This window comes from Pseudonaja textilis, chromosome Z (genome assembly GCF_049901715.1).
Source record: "Pseudonaja textilis isolate UNSWEBS1 chromosome Z, rPseTex1.2, whole genome shotgun sequence".
In the NCBI taxonomy this organism is placed as follows: domain Eukaryota; kingdom Metazoa; phylum Chordata; class Lepidosauria; order Squamata; family Elapidae; genus Pseudonaja; species Pseudonaja textilis.
Genome location: NC_142008.1, coordinates 11297843 through 11312602, shown reverse-complemented (window position 1 = coordinate 11312602; position 14760 = coordinate 11297843). Strand labels below are relative to the sequence as shown.

Below are 14760 nucleotides of genomic sequence, written 5' to 3'. Positions count from 1 at the left end.
TGCTAGGAATCACAACTAACTCAAAATAGAGGTTAGGGTCAGGGTTAAGATTACATTCCCACCTAATGTTTTCCAGAAAAATAAACCTTAATAATTAGTCGGTGGCACAGTAATTGGAGTGCAGTATTGCAAGCTACTTCTTCAGCCAGCTGCCTGCAATTTGGCAGTTCAAATCCCACCAGGCTCAAGGTTGACTCAGCCTTCCATCCTTCCAAGGTCAGTAAACTGAGGTTCCAGATGGTTGGGGGCAATATGCTGATTCTGTAAACCACTTAGAGAGGCATGTAAAGCACAAAGCAGTATATAAGTCTAAGTGCTACTACTATTGCTACATATCCGTGGGAAATTTAGTTCCCTGAAAACAGCAGGAAGAACAAGAACTATAAAGAAAAATTTTCAGTGTCTTAAATCTTGGAGCAGTAGGAAGAATCTGGCTTCCTTCTCTAATATAAAAGTCACTGTAATAAATGGGTTCATTACAATAATATCACAATTTTAACTGTTTCTTACACATTTCCTTTCCTACAGCTGCTACTGTTGGGAATAGGTAATTGCTCCTCTTGAGAAGAACTGGACAGTCTTAGAAAAACAGATATTTGGGTGGGGCAGGGCTTTGTGCATTTTAGCTTTTAAACTCTAACTAGGTTTTACGAAAGAAAAATATTCTGGAAGCAATGACAGTGACTGCATTTCTATGCCAATGCATACATTTCTACTTTCCAGCTTTGCAAGTTTTTATTTTGGAAAATTGGGAATTAAATGGTATTAATGTTCTTTGCAGCTAAAATGTACTTTGCTGTCTATGTAGGCATAAATGAAATGGACAATTTTAATCTTGTCTTTGGGTTGCTTGCATTCAGCATACTCTATCAGGATATGGGGACATGGTTGTTGTGATTGTTAATTTGATTATTTATCTTTACTGCAGAACGAAACATAATCTACAAATATACCTGTATACCTGACAATAGGTAAAATCAATTCTAATAAAATCCAAGGACCAGATTCTGATGTGCAATGTTTAGGAGTCTTGTGGTCACCCCCATAGTACAGCATTTTCCCCTTCTCTGAACAATGGAATTGTTGCAGTTCTTGGAAATGCTGGAATAATGGTGTTGTTTCTTCCCACAGGCACTTTGTCCCTATAAAGGTAGTCCTTGATTTATGATCACTATTGAGTCCAAAATTTCTGTTGCTAAGTCAGAAAGTTGTTATATTAGCTCTGTGACATTTACAACCTTTCTTGCCACAGTTGTTAAGTGAATATCTGCAGTTAATAACACGGTTGCTTGGTGAATCTGGCTTCCCCATTAAATGTGCTTCTCAGAAGGTTGCAAAGCAAGGCAATTAACTGAATTTTGCCCCATTTTATGACCTTCTTTGCCACAATTAAGTGGATCACTGCAGTTGATAAGTTGTTAAGTTAATCAGGGTTCCCCGTTTTCTTTGCTTGTGGGAAGTTTGCAAAAAGTGATCACATGACCCCGGGAGGCTGCAACTGTCATAAGTATGAATCAGCTACCAAGCATTTGTATTTTGATCACACAATCATGAGGATGGTCCAAAGGTAGTTAAACTGTGAAAAAAACCCAATCATAAGTCCCTTTTTTCTATGAAACTTTGGTTACTAAATGAACTGTTGTAAATCCAGGAGTACCTATTTGTGCTTATTCTATGTCCCCCCATGCTTCCATCCTGAGAAGAATTTTTAAAAATAAGGAACTGTAGGGAAATTTGTAGTGAAAAAAATCTGAAAGGGGACATTATTGTTATATGGCGTCAAACTCTTCCGAGAAATTAATGCTCCAAAGAAAGATTGGGATATTTTATTATTAGTATTATTATTGGGTTTTCAAATACACAACGACCCTGTGAGGTAAAGCGGAGTGATGGAGCGACAAGGCTTCCGTCGCTTCGCACGTTGCAGCGGCTTGGAGCGGAGTCACTCCCCCGCCCCCCCGCTTCTGGCCTCCGCTAACAACGCGTCACTAGCAACCACTCCTGGCAAACTTCTACATTACTCTTTCCCTACTACGGAAGCCGATAGGAGGACAATTTTCTTCAAAATAACAGACGCGTTGGAAAGAGGGGTAGCAGCGTGGTCCGAACTTCCCCGCCCCTTTTTCCCCCCCGCGTGCACAGAAGCGTGCAAGCAGGTCCCAAGAAAGAGCCGGTGACGTCACTCCCACTTCGATTCACGTGCTGTTCATCTTTTTAAAAAAATCATGCCGCGCCCCCTTCTTCCCTTTTCTCCTCTCTGCGCGCGCGCGCAAGAGATACGGCTTTCCTTTCCAGCCAATCACGAATCGGGCCGGTCTATATCTCCACCCCCTCGTCCACAGACTCGCGTTTTCTCCTCCGGGACGTGAGACTGAGAGGTGGGAGTAAGCAGAGAGCCGTACGCACGAATTAGAGCGAAGGAAGAGGCGAGTATCAAACTTTCAGGCATTAACCAATAATCTTCCCCGGACCGAGGCGGGACTTCCGCCGGGAGCCGGAAGAGAGGCTCGTGGGTCTCCCTGGCGTTCTCTCTCTCTCCCTTCTCTTCTATCCTCTCCCTCTCTCCCTCGTATGTGAGCGAATTGTCCCCGCTGCTTCTTGGCATCGAAACGTTCCGGGGCTCGGACCCGCTGCCGCCGCCCCTGCCCTCTCCTCCTGCCGCCACCGATCCGCGCCCGTCCCCTCCCGCTTGCCGCTTCTCCCTCTTCCTCCTCCTCCCTGCTGCTGCCGCCGCCACTTTTCCGCCTGGACGCCGCCGCCTCTGCCCCTCTCCCCGGTTTCTCTCGCTCTCTCTCTCGCTCTCTCACCCCTTCCTGGGACTCGGAGGCGGCGGCGGCGGGGGGCAGTGGCGGAGGCGGCGGCAGCGGCGGCAGCAGCAGAATTCCCGACCCGTCTTTCCAGCGAGATTCCTCCGGCCCTCCGGGGCCTCCTTAGCCTTGGGTTTGACAGGTGAGTGAGGCCCCGTTTCCCCTCCGGACGCCCGTTTCCCAGTTTCCCCCCCACACGCACCCGCCATTTTCTCACCCGAGGGCCCTCGCGGGGGCGGGGCTGGCCTGAAGCCGACGGGTCCGGATTTAAGGCCTGGTTCTGCCCGGCGGCAGCTCTGCACTGCGTCTGCCCGGGAGGCCTCCGCGAGAAGGAAACGCCGAGTTTGGGGTGGGTCGTCTTCCCAAGCTTCCCTTCCCTGGGCTTCCTTGGCCGGCTTCGTGTTTCCGCAAAGCCCTGGGGGGCAGGGAGGGAGGGAGGGAGGGGAGGAAGCTGTCTCCCCAAATTGTCATATGGCCTCCTTCCCTACTACCGCCCCCGCCCCAAGGAGGGAATCCCGGCGTTTCCACTCCTTTCTCTTTCTGTTCTGCTGCTGCTGCCGCCATTGAGAGCCTTGTGGCTTTCTAACAGCCTTTAAAGTTCACGGTGTAACCTCAAACTCCACAATAGTAAAGCTCTTGGACTGGCACACCTCTCTTGGCAATCTTGGTTCGTTGTCACTAAAGGAATAGCGAAAAAGTTACTCTCCCCCCCATGCTTAAAGTGATACCTTAAACTGAAAGGCTTGAATTCATGGGCCTCCCTAAACTCTGGTTAAATGGTGGCTTTGTTTTGTATTGCTTTAAAAGAGGAAAACGTGGGTTGCCTTGGACCTAACACCTTTTTCTTCTTGTGTCTCTTAAATTGGAAAAAGCTAATGTGGCAGGTTTATAGAGATTAATTGCTGATATAGGTATCTTGGACTCTGTTTTGGCTTTTTTAAAAAATAAAAAACGATTGCTCAAAGGAAATAAGGTTATGTGTTACAGCAGTAGTAGACTGAACACTGCCTACTAGGATTATATGTCCTCTTCAAAAGAGAAATGTATTTTACCTTGGTTGCATGTCACTCCCACAAAAACTGAATTACCATTTAGGAAACAACTTTTTCCTCCTTGTTGGGTTTGATTCTCTACTTATATCAATACCTATGTGAACATAAGCCATTTAGAGTTATAATTTGAACTGTGTCAATATTTATTTATTTTAGAAATAAAGAAGGTATGCTTACAGTGGAAATAATTCATCTCTAAGACAAGAGGAACTTTTTAAGGATATAAATGTTTAATCAATAGGTTATTCATTGAGAATGTTAGCAGCTATATCCTATATGGCAGGGGTCTCCAACCTTGGCAACTTTAAACCTAGAGGACTTCAACTCCCAGAATTCCTCAGCCAGCCTATAACTATTTTGCTGGCTGGGGAATTCTGGGAGTTGAAGACCTCCAGGCTTAAAGTTGCCAAGGTTGGACAGCCCTTCTATATGGTACTTAGTTAAATGTCATCATTGACAGTGGTGCAGTTATGGTCAGAGTTTGCAAGGTCAAATATCAATATATTTACTAACATGTCAAAGTGTTTTGGCATAAAGAGAATCTTTTTCCATCTGGAGTATTAACTGTGACTAGATAAAAATCTCTGCTCCATTTAATATGAAAATAAGTAGCTGACGTTTTCATTAATCTCAGTCAGGCATTTGTCAAGGACCAAAGTAGCACAGTTCTAGAAAAATCAAAATCAAAATTCAAGCACTGACCTCGAGATAGTCTGATCCTTGCCAGACAGTGACCTCGACAGTCTGGTCCTTAGTATATGCTCTTTACAGTCTGTAAGCAGCGGTTTTGTGTCAGTAGTGAGTTTGCAGGAGACACGTTAGGTCCTCCAGCAAGTGCTTCTAGACAACTTCTTTAAATTTTTGTTCTCCATAACCATAAGTTCCAATTGAGAGGATATATATAAGTATTTGTAGTATAAAGAGTTAAATGATACAATTATATAGCTAATTACTTTATGTTTGGAGAAAAATTTCTGACCACTCCATTTGGTTTCTATATTCTAATTCTGTTACAAATCTAGTGTAGTAAATCTTTTTAAAGAATAGAGATGAATGGCACAAGTTTTTATGAACTAATGTTTCCTTCATCAGGAGCATCCAATAGAATGGATTTTAATACCAAATTTATGCCTTAACAAATCTGTTATATTTAAGGTGCCCCAAGACACTGAGCTGGTTTTACTGCAACAAAAACTGCTACTTTTTTGTAAGTGATTATATCTGGCAAATTGCTAAATAGGTGCCATATTTGTCTTCTAATTATAATTTATATTTGAAATTGATGTCACGCATAGAAGTTGGCGTCACCATTGTAAGCATATTTATTTAGATGGGAGTTCTGATTTACTTCTATGGTATTTTCTAGTTTGTAGTTTTAAATTGATAAAATCTAACTTATTTTCCCAATTTTTTTTGTGTCCAACCACTACATTCTGATAGTATTTGTATAGTACTATAAACATTTGTGTATGTTTATATCTATAAACTTTTTTTTGGAGTAGTTTTTTAGAATTGCTAATATCACTGGGCTAAAAGTCAATCAACATATAGAGAATGTTAGTAAAAATCTTGATCATACAAGGCTTACTTGTATGGCATGATTTACTAAAGGATGCAATATTTTCTCAGTGTAAGACAGAAATAAGTTTTGTTTCAACAAGACATATTGAAGGTTATGAATTACATATTGTATTGAAAATCATAAATATTGAAAGTTTTATGTTTGTGTATCTTAATCTTGGCAACTTTTAAGCTGCATGGACTTTAATTCCCAGAATTCAAAGTTGCCAAGGTCAGAAACACTATTTTATGTAATATATAAATTGTGTGTGAAATAGTGAATTTAATTCCTTTTAAACATGAGACGCTTTTAGCAATTGTGGTTGTATCTTCAAATAATTTTTAAATGTTTTCTGAAAATCTAGCTACAAATAGCAGTGCAACTGTGTAAGGTAGGATTTAAAGTCTAGAATAGTTGACAACTAAGCTTATTCTTTTTAAATAACACTTTTAATATTTTTAATTGTAAAATATATGGTAGGTTGTAGAAACATATCGAATCATGTCTGATTTTAATAGTTCCAGGTCTTTTCCTGCTTGAAATTGGCATTCCTTATTGTCTTCTGTTGGAAGAGTTATTTCTTGCAAAATACATAAGGTACGCTTTCAGGAACAAGCACATCTTGCATTCTTCTCAATAGTTGATTCACATCTTTAAAAGGTAATATTTTTTCTCACATTTGTTACTAGTGGTTCTCCAGGGATTGGAGAGAAAATGAGGACTAATCATTTGTACTAGTGACTCAATGTTATGTAAAGTAAACTACTAGATTTAGTAGCAGTGGCAGGGAGTATAAGAAATATTTGGCACATATATAACATATATACGTGCATACATATAAAACACACACACACACATATTGTAGTAGGCCATAATAATAAAGAAGTATTGTGTACAGTATATAAGTAAGATACAATTTATTTTTAGCTTATTACAATTTTTTTGCCTCTGAGTAAGCTGCAGTTTATATTAAGTGTGGTAAATCAGCTGAAAAAGATAATTTTGTTTAACCACAAAGGTTGTCAGAAAGAAGAAATGACCAAACTGTGTATCAACATGTTAACAATTGTCAAGTTAACTAGAATCTTTTGCTACTGCCTGCAATGACTTGTATGTACATCTCTTTGACTCCCCAGACATAACAAACCAACATGAAATCACAATCTTGAACGTGAATACAATTTTTGTAGCTATAAGCTTTGTTTACTTTGATTAGCTGATACCCATAATAAAAACAGTTTATTAATATTCTAAACTTTTTGGAATATTTATGTAGTTGCTGGGAGCATTGGATCAGGGATAAACTTTTGAGAGCAGTGAATAGCAACATACATCTGTTTTGTGATATCCTTTTTAAAAACAAGCAACTTTTTAGTTTCCTATATCCCATCCTATCCCCATATTGGTAAGAGTGGTTCCAATTAGAAAAATATTCAAATTGAACTGAGAGATACAAGGTTCTTTATCCCTACCACATAACAGCTCAGTTCTTTAGTTCACTTTAGATCAGTCCTATATGAGATTTAAAATAAACTAAAGATCTGAGCTAAAGCTTTGATGATTTCTCAGCAAAGCCTTTATATCTACGTTATATTAGTACATTAAAATGAAATCCATAGTAAATAAGAAATTGTATCAGAGTAGGAATATTTTTGTTTATTTTTTTGTAATTTTGTCCTTGAACACAATGGCTATATATATTGGTTCTGCTGGACTAAAATGGCAGGCAAGTCAACATGTTTCTGAAAAGTATGCAGAAATTCTGCTTCACTTTCCAAAATGTTGATAGCCAAAAGCACAAATGTACGTGATACATGAATGGTTATTATAGTAGCAAGTTAATAGCTAGAAATACTTGATAGAGGAAACTGACTTCAAATAATAGGCTTCTAAGGTATGTATAATTAAAAAGGTCTATGTGTGTTGCCTAAACTATAGTTTAGTTTGTTTTTTTATAAATGTATGACACATGGTTATGTTATTTCCCAAAATTAAAAATACTTTTGAATTATGTTTCCTTGAAAACATCCAGTTTTAACATTATGAATTTACAAAGTTTTAGCATACTCATTTTTCATACTCAGTAATGTTACTTTACTGACTCTTCAGATTAATGTGAATTTTAAAGGAATACCCTAGAATTCCTTGTTTAAATAAAAATTGGAGTTTTTTCAAGAATTTAGGATAGATTTTTTATATCTACAGCACAACCTGCTTAAAGCTACTGTTTCTTCCTTGTGATTTTTTTTTATATTTTAAAAGTATGTTCTTTCCTTAGCTACCTCAATCTGAATTGATCAAGTACCAGAAATACATTTGAAACACTGAACCTTCCCTTGAAGTTTGCTTCAGAAACAAAAAATTGTCATGTTTCACTTGGTCCTTAGATCAATTGCATGAAAAAGTTTATACACCCTGGTCAAATTATATGTTTCAGTGAATCCCTAAGTGAACAGAAGCTGATGTAACATCTACATAGTAGAGTGTTAAACATTAAATCTTTCTGCATATTTGAATGCATTCTTACTAGGTATGTGTAGTTGTTTAAGAAAAGAAAACAATAAATATGGATAGGGTACAAGTCTGGATATCCTTTTTAGTTAGTATTTGTAACACTTCCTAAGGTGGATAATGCATCTTCCTGAAGCCATCTAAAGATGCCCTTGCAGCTCAGAAATATTCTCGGGCCTCCTTACATGCATTGTGTACTTGAAATCTCCTCTCAGATTTTCACTTCTATACCAGTCTGAGAGCCGTGAAGGATGCTCCAAAACAGGTGTCCTTTTTCCTATGCTTCATGGTTGATTTTGTAGGTATATTTTGGATGTCACCACATGCACACATCTCTTGATCTATTCACATAGTGTTATGCTGCAGCATATGCTGTTCAAGCATTTTGTACTATTTCTGATAGAATTTTGGTATGTATTAAAAAAAACCCAACATTTTGGGTTATTTTTCCCAAAATGTTTTAAAATCTTATTCCAGTTCCTGCATAATGAACTGTTAACTTTATGGGACATATACCTACATAAAGATCATTGGGCGAGTCATTTCTGTATCATTCCCCACACCATATGTCTCTTTAATTAGGATATTCCATGAATTTCCAGAGACTCTCCTAGGTACAAATAACTGGTTATTGTCTTTCAGTGTCATAGACATAGAAAGATACAGTATCTTTTTAGGAAACATTACACCAAGAATACAGTACTACTTACAACTTGGTTTTGCCATATAGTTTGTTTGAAATTATTTAAGTTTTGTGCATTTTCAGAGTTCTGTGGGAGCAGGATATGTACTTTGCCTGCTGTTAGTTCATATCTTCCAAGTTAAGATAGGACAAATACAGAAGGTATTTTTCCCTTTAAAATCTCTGTTAAAAACTAATGAACCAATTTAATTTTATGAAGTCTAGAGTGCTTTTCCCAGCTTCTAATTTTATATAATTATAAAATAATATACTATATGTACAACTATTAAATGTCTTGGTTGTTACTAGATCCCCCCCCCCATTGGTAATGAGTGCAGCAATGATTTGGTTTCATAATAAGCATAGATTTAATCTTGTTACATATATAGCAAGTGTACTGTATCATATTATTTGATAGATTTGTTTCATAGTAGGTTAAATAGAGGCTAATTGCAGTGGTGGTGGTAATTGTTATGACTCACACCTTTAACTTCTAGGACATTCTCCTGCTGACCTTGTCCTTGAGATATAGATAGGAAAATAGCACTTTGGAAATAATAATTTGCTACTCTCTCAATTTTTGCCAATTATTGAGCTTTCTTCTGGCGCCAGAATCATTTGTTTATGGTAAGGGTAAAAATTGTTGGTTGTAATTATTGTCTTTAGTGAGAAAGCCACCTCTCATCTTTTAATTTTTTTCTTGCCTTAAAACTGTCAAGAATGCTTTAAATTCCGGCAACTTTTTTTTAAAAAAAGAAGTAACCGTGGGAAAAGTATCTTTATTATTTAGTAGCTGTATTCAAACATTTGTTCAATTAGTGGCTGCATTTACACATTAATAACAATGGTTCACTTTACATATCACTCTAGATTGAAGCCAGACTAATTGCTTTATGGCTAAATATGATGTTTGAACCAGCCACTGAATTAAAATTCACTTTATTAATGCTGTGAGTAGCTGTTATTTTTACTGAGCTGCTCTATTGTAGTAAAAACAAGTTAAATGTGTTTAGCAGACATTTCAATAACATATAGATCAGCCATATTCTTGCTTGAATTGTTAATAAATGTCGATCAGATTGTTTACATATTACTTGAATATAATATATAGAAGAACCAGTATACTTAATCTAAGAATAGAAGGAGTCACAATTAGGTCTTTTTTAAAATTTATACTGGGCAATAAACATTTCTTCATGCCAGAAGCCTTGGCATAATTACCAAACTGGCAGAGCTTAATACGAATTTCTACTATCTCCTCATGCAGTCCATTTGAACAGAATGACTAAATCGGGATTTCATGACTTCAATGTTAGTTAAGTATTTACCTTGTCTTTTTTGGTTTTTGCTCCAGTCAGAGTTCGTAACCTTTCTGTTAGCCTAATAAAGTTTAACCTAAAATGAATTTTGAAATCCGAAAAAACACTGGTGATGAAAATCATGATTATAATTATTCTGTTATATTCCTTATTGTGGCACTGAAATTACATTAGAATCATTATTTTGGGTTATTCCTTTTATTCATATTTAGCATGTCCGGAATAGCTGATTATTTGAATTATTTCAACTGTGCACAGATGCCCAAGGAGTAGAACTGCTTGAGGAGATTGCAGACATTCACATTAAGCTCTGCCGGGTGCTAAGTTTGGTTGTTGTGCCAAAAAGTAGGTTTTGTGGACTTCTTGTACAGTTATTGTTTTGGCTTGTTCATTGCCTGAGTGGATTGTGCTCACTGGTTATTGGTTTTCACTTTATTTGTTCTTTTATACAGGTAGTCCTCGACTTATGATCACTCTAAATTACAACAGCCCTTCTCTACAGTACTTACAACATGGTGGCTGGGCATCCCTGCAGTCCTATGACCGCATTTTGGGCACTTGACAACCACCCCACATTTATGGCTGTTTACAGCGTGAGGTTTTGCCAGAACAGCAAAACTGGATCAGAGTTGAACAATTAATTTGTTTAACAACTGTGGTATTCACTTAATGACCACCACAAAAAAGTTATAAAACTGGGTCAGTCATATGGGTGGGTGGCCCCATTTTACAATCATGATGGTGTACAAATGTAATAAATACATGCCAGTTGCCAAGTGTCTGAATTTGGATCACATGACCATGTGGGGACGAATTGTAAGTCACTTTTTAACATTCTTAAGTCACTTGTTTCAGTTTGTAACTTCATATGGTCACTAAATGCATGGTTTTAAGTAGAGGACTGCCTGTAGTTTTTAAAGCAGCCCCGTGTAAAGTGCCTTGCTGTACTAGGTCAAGGGGTAATGAGGGCATTGTTTACTGTAGTCAGACCCTTTTGCACCGCATAAGACTATAATTGTTGCACCCGGAGGAATTGGACAAAGGTTCATCTAATCAAAACCTGCATTTACTTTTCAAGCGGAAACTGTAAATTCTGAAGTAACCCTAATCACAAGCCTGCTCCTTCACAAAGTAATACTTGATTGTCAGAAGACAACACTTGTATCAGTGGAGAACTCCACTGTACAAATAGCAATTATCCTGTTTGGGATCGCCATTTGTCAGAAATGGTGTAGGGTCTCCTGCTTGGGCAGAGAGTTGGACTAGATCAGCGGTCGCCAACCGTTGGGCCACAGCCCACTGGTGGGCCATGAGAAAATTTTGGTGGGCTGCAGAGAAATCTCATCTCCAGAGCACCCCCCAAACCAATTAATCCAGGCTGCGCAGAAACACAAGGCTGCGCCACCCACATGGCGCACAGGAACTCTCCCCGCCCACTCACTTCTTACCCGGCAAACTTGCCTGCTAAATTGCTATTTTTCCTTTTTCCGACCATCATCTGTTCTTCTGTGCCGGGAGATTTAGATTAGCTAGGAAGCAGGAAATGGTTGGATTTCTTGCTTTCTAGCTAGTCTTTAGTTCCTAGGCTCTACTTTTAAGCATAGCTGAACCTCCCTTAAGACTGAAGATTCTATTATTCAGTGCAGACTCAAGGCAAATAGTTATGTATACTATAGTTTTAAATTTAAAGTATTACAGGGAATTTGGTTATGAGTTAAGAAATACACATTAATGGAACCATAGGCATCTTAGTTGTGTTGATAATTTGTTTAGCTATGTTTCATACAATGAAGTAAAGAGAAAAAAAATAGATGACACATCCCTGACTCGCTTATTTCGTTTGTTCTGTCAAATGCATTTAAAGGAAAGGATGGCATGGTTTTAAAAAGGGTATTCTAATTTGGAACATTACAGTACACTTATTGGGACTGATTGTTACAGAAAGAGAGAAGAAAACCTTCTGAGGTCACTTCCTGTACTCTTAGCTACAGTAAAGGCAATTGGCTCCATGACAGGGTTCTGTAGCTATGTATCTAGAATGCTGAGTCGTCACTGGCAGACCTGCAAAAAAACTGTTGGATTGTTCCCCATAGCTAGCTGTCACGGTTCAGATCAGACAGTGCTCAAATAAATGCAACACTACACAAATGCAAGATGAATTACTTGAATTTGAACTACTAGATGAATTTAAATGACTAGAAGAATTATTTTCAGTTATCTGAAGCACACTCTCATCAGCTACTGTGCAGCAATCTAGCAATTTATTTTAATGCAAAGTTAGTATCCTGATAGAAAGTGTGCTTCAGAACCTACTATATTGATTACAATTAGTTGTTACGTTGCCTACTCAAGCAGTTATAGCAGCTTGCAATAATTAAGACCATCAAATCCAAAATACTTTCAAAATTACATATATTTGTATTGTAAGCCTTTATTCTTTAAATTCTCAGAATAGTTACTACATTAATTGGGTGCATTGTCTGTGTAGCTAGAATCCTTAAATGTGATGGCCCACCTTAGTTTCCAAAGTGCAACTGGCACCATCTTAATGCTAACATCATTTTCACTAGCATTGCTCTTCCTGAAAGATGCTTTAAGCAGTCAAACTAATTTGTTTTCCTATTTTCTCTCAATCAGAGAAAAGAATTTACAAGAAATGGTTACCCAGATAACTTTTCGGAACCATGTGCCTTTCAAGATTGATTGTATAGTAGGTAGTGATATAACTAATACAGAATTCCACCTTTGTGGTGGCAGTCAGCTTTTAAAACCTGTTTGCATGTTCATAGTTGAGTATTTGTCTGATTTATCATTGGAAGGATAATCACAATGCTTGCATTACAATGCTTTAAAAAATAAAACAGTAATTCCTTAATAATGAATCAAGGCAGATTAAAGTGCCACAAGAACTGTTTATAATATAACTTGTAAACTCATTCCCATCTATATAGGAAGTTGCCCAAACCATCTTAGGTTTGTGTCTTTCTGAGAAGTCTCCATTGTGGGTAGGCACAGCATGTTCAAAGTTTTTGTTGATTCACTCGGCTTATTGCAATGGGTATCCTCGTAGCAAAATTGCCTCTCTTTGAAGAGTTTGTAGAGGTTTGCAGCTATGTGAATGAAATACATAGAACATTTTTGATAGGGAAAAACTACTTTGTGAATTGAAAACTTGAAAAAATGAGTACTACATCAAATTATGATCTGGTGGCTGGATTCCTCTCACTACGCGTGACTGGTAAAAAGTCCCAGAGATATCCCTGATCATCGGTTGAGGCCTCTAATCCCAGAGGCATCAAGATGATGACGATGAAGACTCTGCAGAATGTTAGGTTTTCTTTTTCTGTTCAACTCTTAACCCAGGAAATTTAGCAAATTGTTTTTGCTATCCCTGTTTTAAACATCTGTTTGCCATTCAACCAAAAGAAAAAGAAAAAAACCCAAGATATGACTTAGCTGGATGTTCTACTGGTTAATTCTGATTAAAGTGGATTGAAAATTATTTAATGTATCTTCTTTTCTGGGTCTTTATACTGCCTTGGCATTTCTTTTCCATCCTTTTTCAGATGTTTAGTAAATCCTGGATTCATATACTGGATTTGAAAAGCTGATGCTGGGTGCCACCAGTTGTATGCTGTGGAAGATGGCTTCCCAGATGCCCTTGCAGCATGGCTGCAAACTCGCAGGGGGTTGAATTGTTTGTTGCTTTGCCCCTCCGGTGTTTGTTACATTCACTTTGTTGGGGCCAAGGAACCTGCAACAGTAGTGCAAGCTCCCCAATTGAGGTTGAGTCCTCTGATACAACAAGTAGTCCTCATTTAACAGCCACATTAGGACCAGCAGCATGGTCATCAAAGTGGCTGCTAAGTGACACTGCAACTGTGTTATATTGTCCTACTTCAGCTTCCCTTTGCTTTACAGACCTGTGAAAGTTATAGATGTGAGGATTGGTCGTAAAGTTGCTTGTTCATCATTTTTTAATTGCAAACAGTCATTGAATGAGGCAGTCACTAAACCACGACTACTTGCATTTGGAAAGGCAAATTAGTCCTATTTAAAATAAGGATAGCACTTACAATTCAGATTATTCTAATACATAGGTATTGTAATTCTCAGATTTCTTAATAATCAAGATCACTCTGGTATTTGTTTCTTTCATGCTGGTAAATAGCTAACTTCTTTAGCAGGCAGTTCACATTGGAACTGACTCCCAACTGTATTTTTATTTTCATATTACAGCATTTGCTAGGAAAGGTTTAGTTATCTGCTTGTCTAAAACTTTTGCAGATCAATAAAATAATTTATTTCACATAATAACAATAGAATCAACTCATCTGAAAAATTACCACCTCAGGCTTAGGCTTTATTATAGATATTCATACTCCTTCATCACCAATTTGCCAGTTTGAAGTTCAGATGCTTTCATATTCATAAGGCAGAAAAGCTACTATACTTGTAAAGCATTTCACCCAATTTGCACTGCTGTACATTCTGTGACCCCTGTGAACACAAAGGTTTTTATGGGTAACTAGTTGAACTGTCAAGAAGCTGGAACAAAACAACAAACAAGAAAGTACAATTATAGAATTGTAAAAAAATGAATAACAACTGATAGCAAATAAGCGGAGGGAACAGAATGCATAAACAGGGATAGAAAAAGTGAAATATTTTAAAATTATTCAGTTGTTCATTTTGGCACCGCATCTTGTTAAGCTTTTCAGTTTAGACTAATATTTAGAATTGTTTACCAATAAGAATGGCTGTGTAGGCCTTGAAAGGAACAATAATGTTGGTGGGAATTGTTTGCTTAAAGTGTTCTCAAGTGCAA

General features: G+C 37.8%; 1 protein-coding gene across 18 annotated transcripts in view; it reads left to right on the top strand.

Moving 5' to 3' along the window:
* The first annotated feature begins 2280 nt into the window (after positions 1–2280).
* LARP4B (La ribonucleoprotein 4B) overlaps positions 2281–14760 on the top strand; it is a 49501-nt gene continuing 37021 nt past the window's right edge. For 4 of the 18 annotated variants that reach the window (XM_087916586.1, XM_087916574.1, XM_087916581.1 and 1 more), the window contains exon 1: positions 2338–2426. The gene's annotated coding sequence lies outside the window, so the exon portion shown is untranslated. Of the gene's footprint in view, positions 2427–2484; positions 2950–5014; positions 5067–5938; positions 6081–14760 lie in introns of those variants that run through there. The other 14 variants (XM_087916585.1, XM_087916579.1, XM_087916570.1 and 11 more) reach the window with 9 other exon arrangements.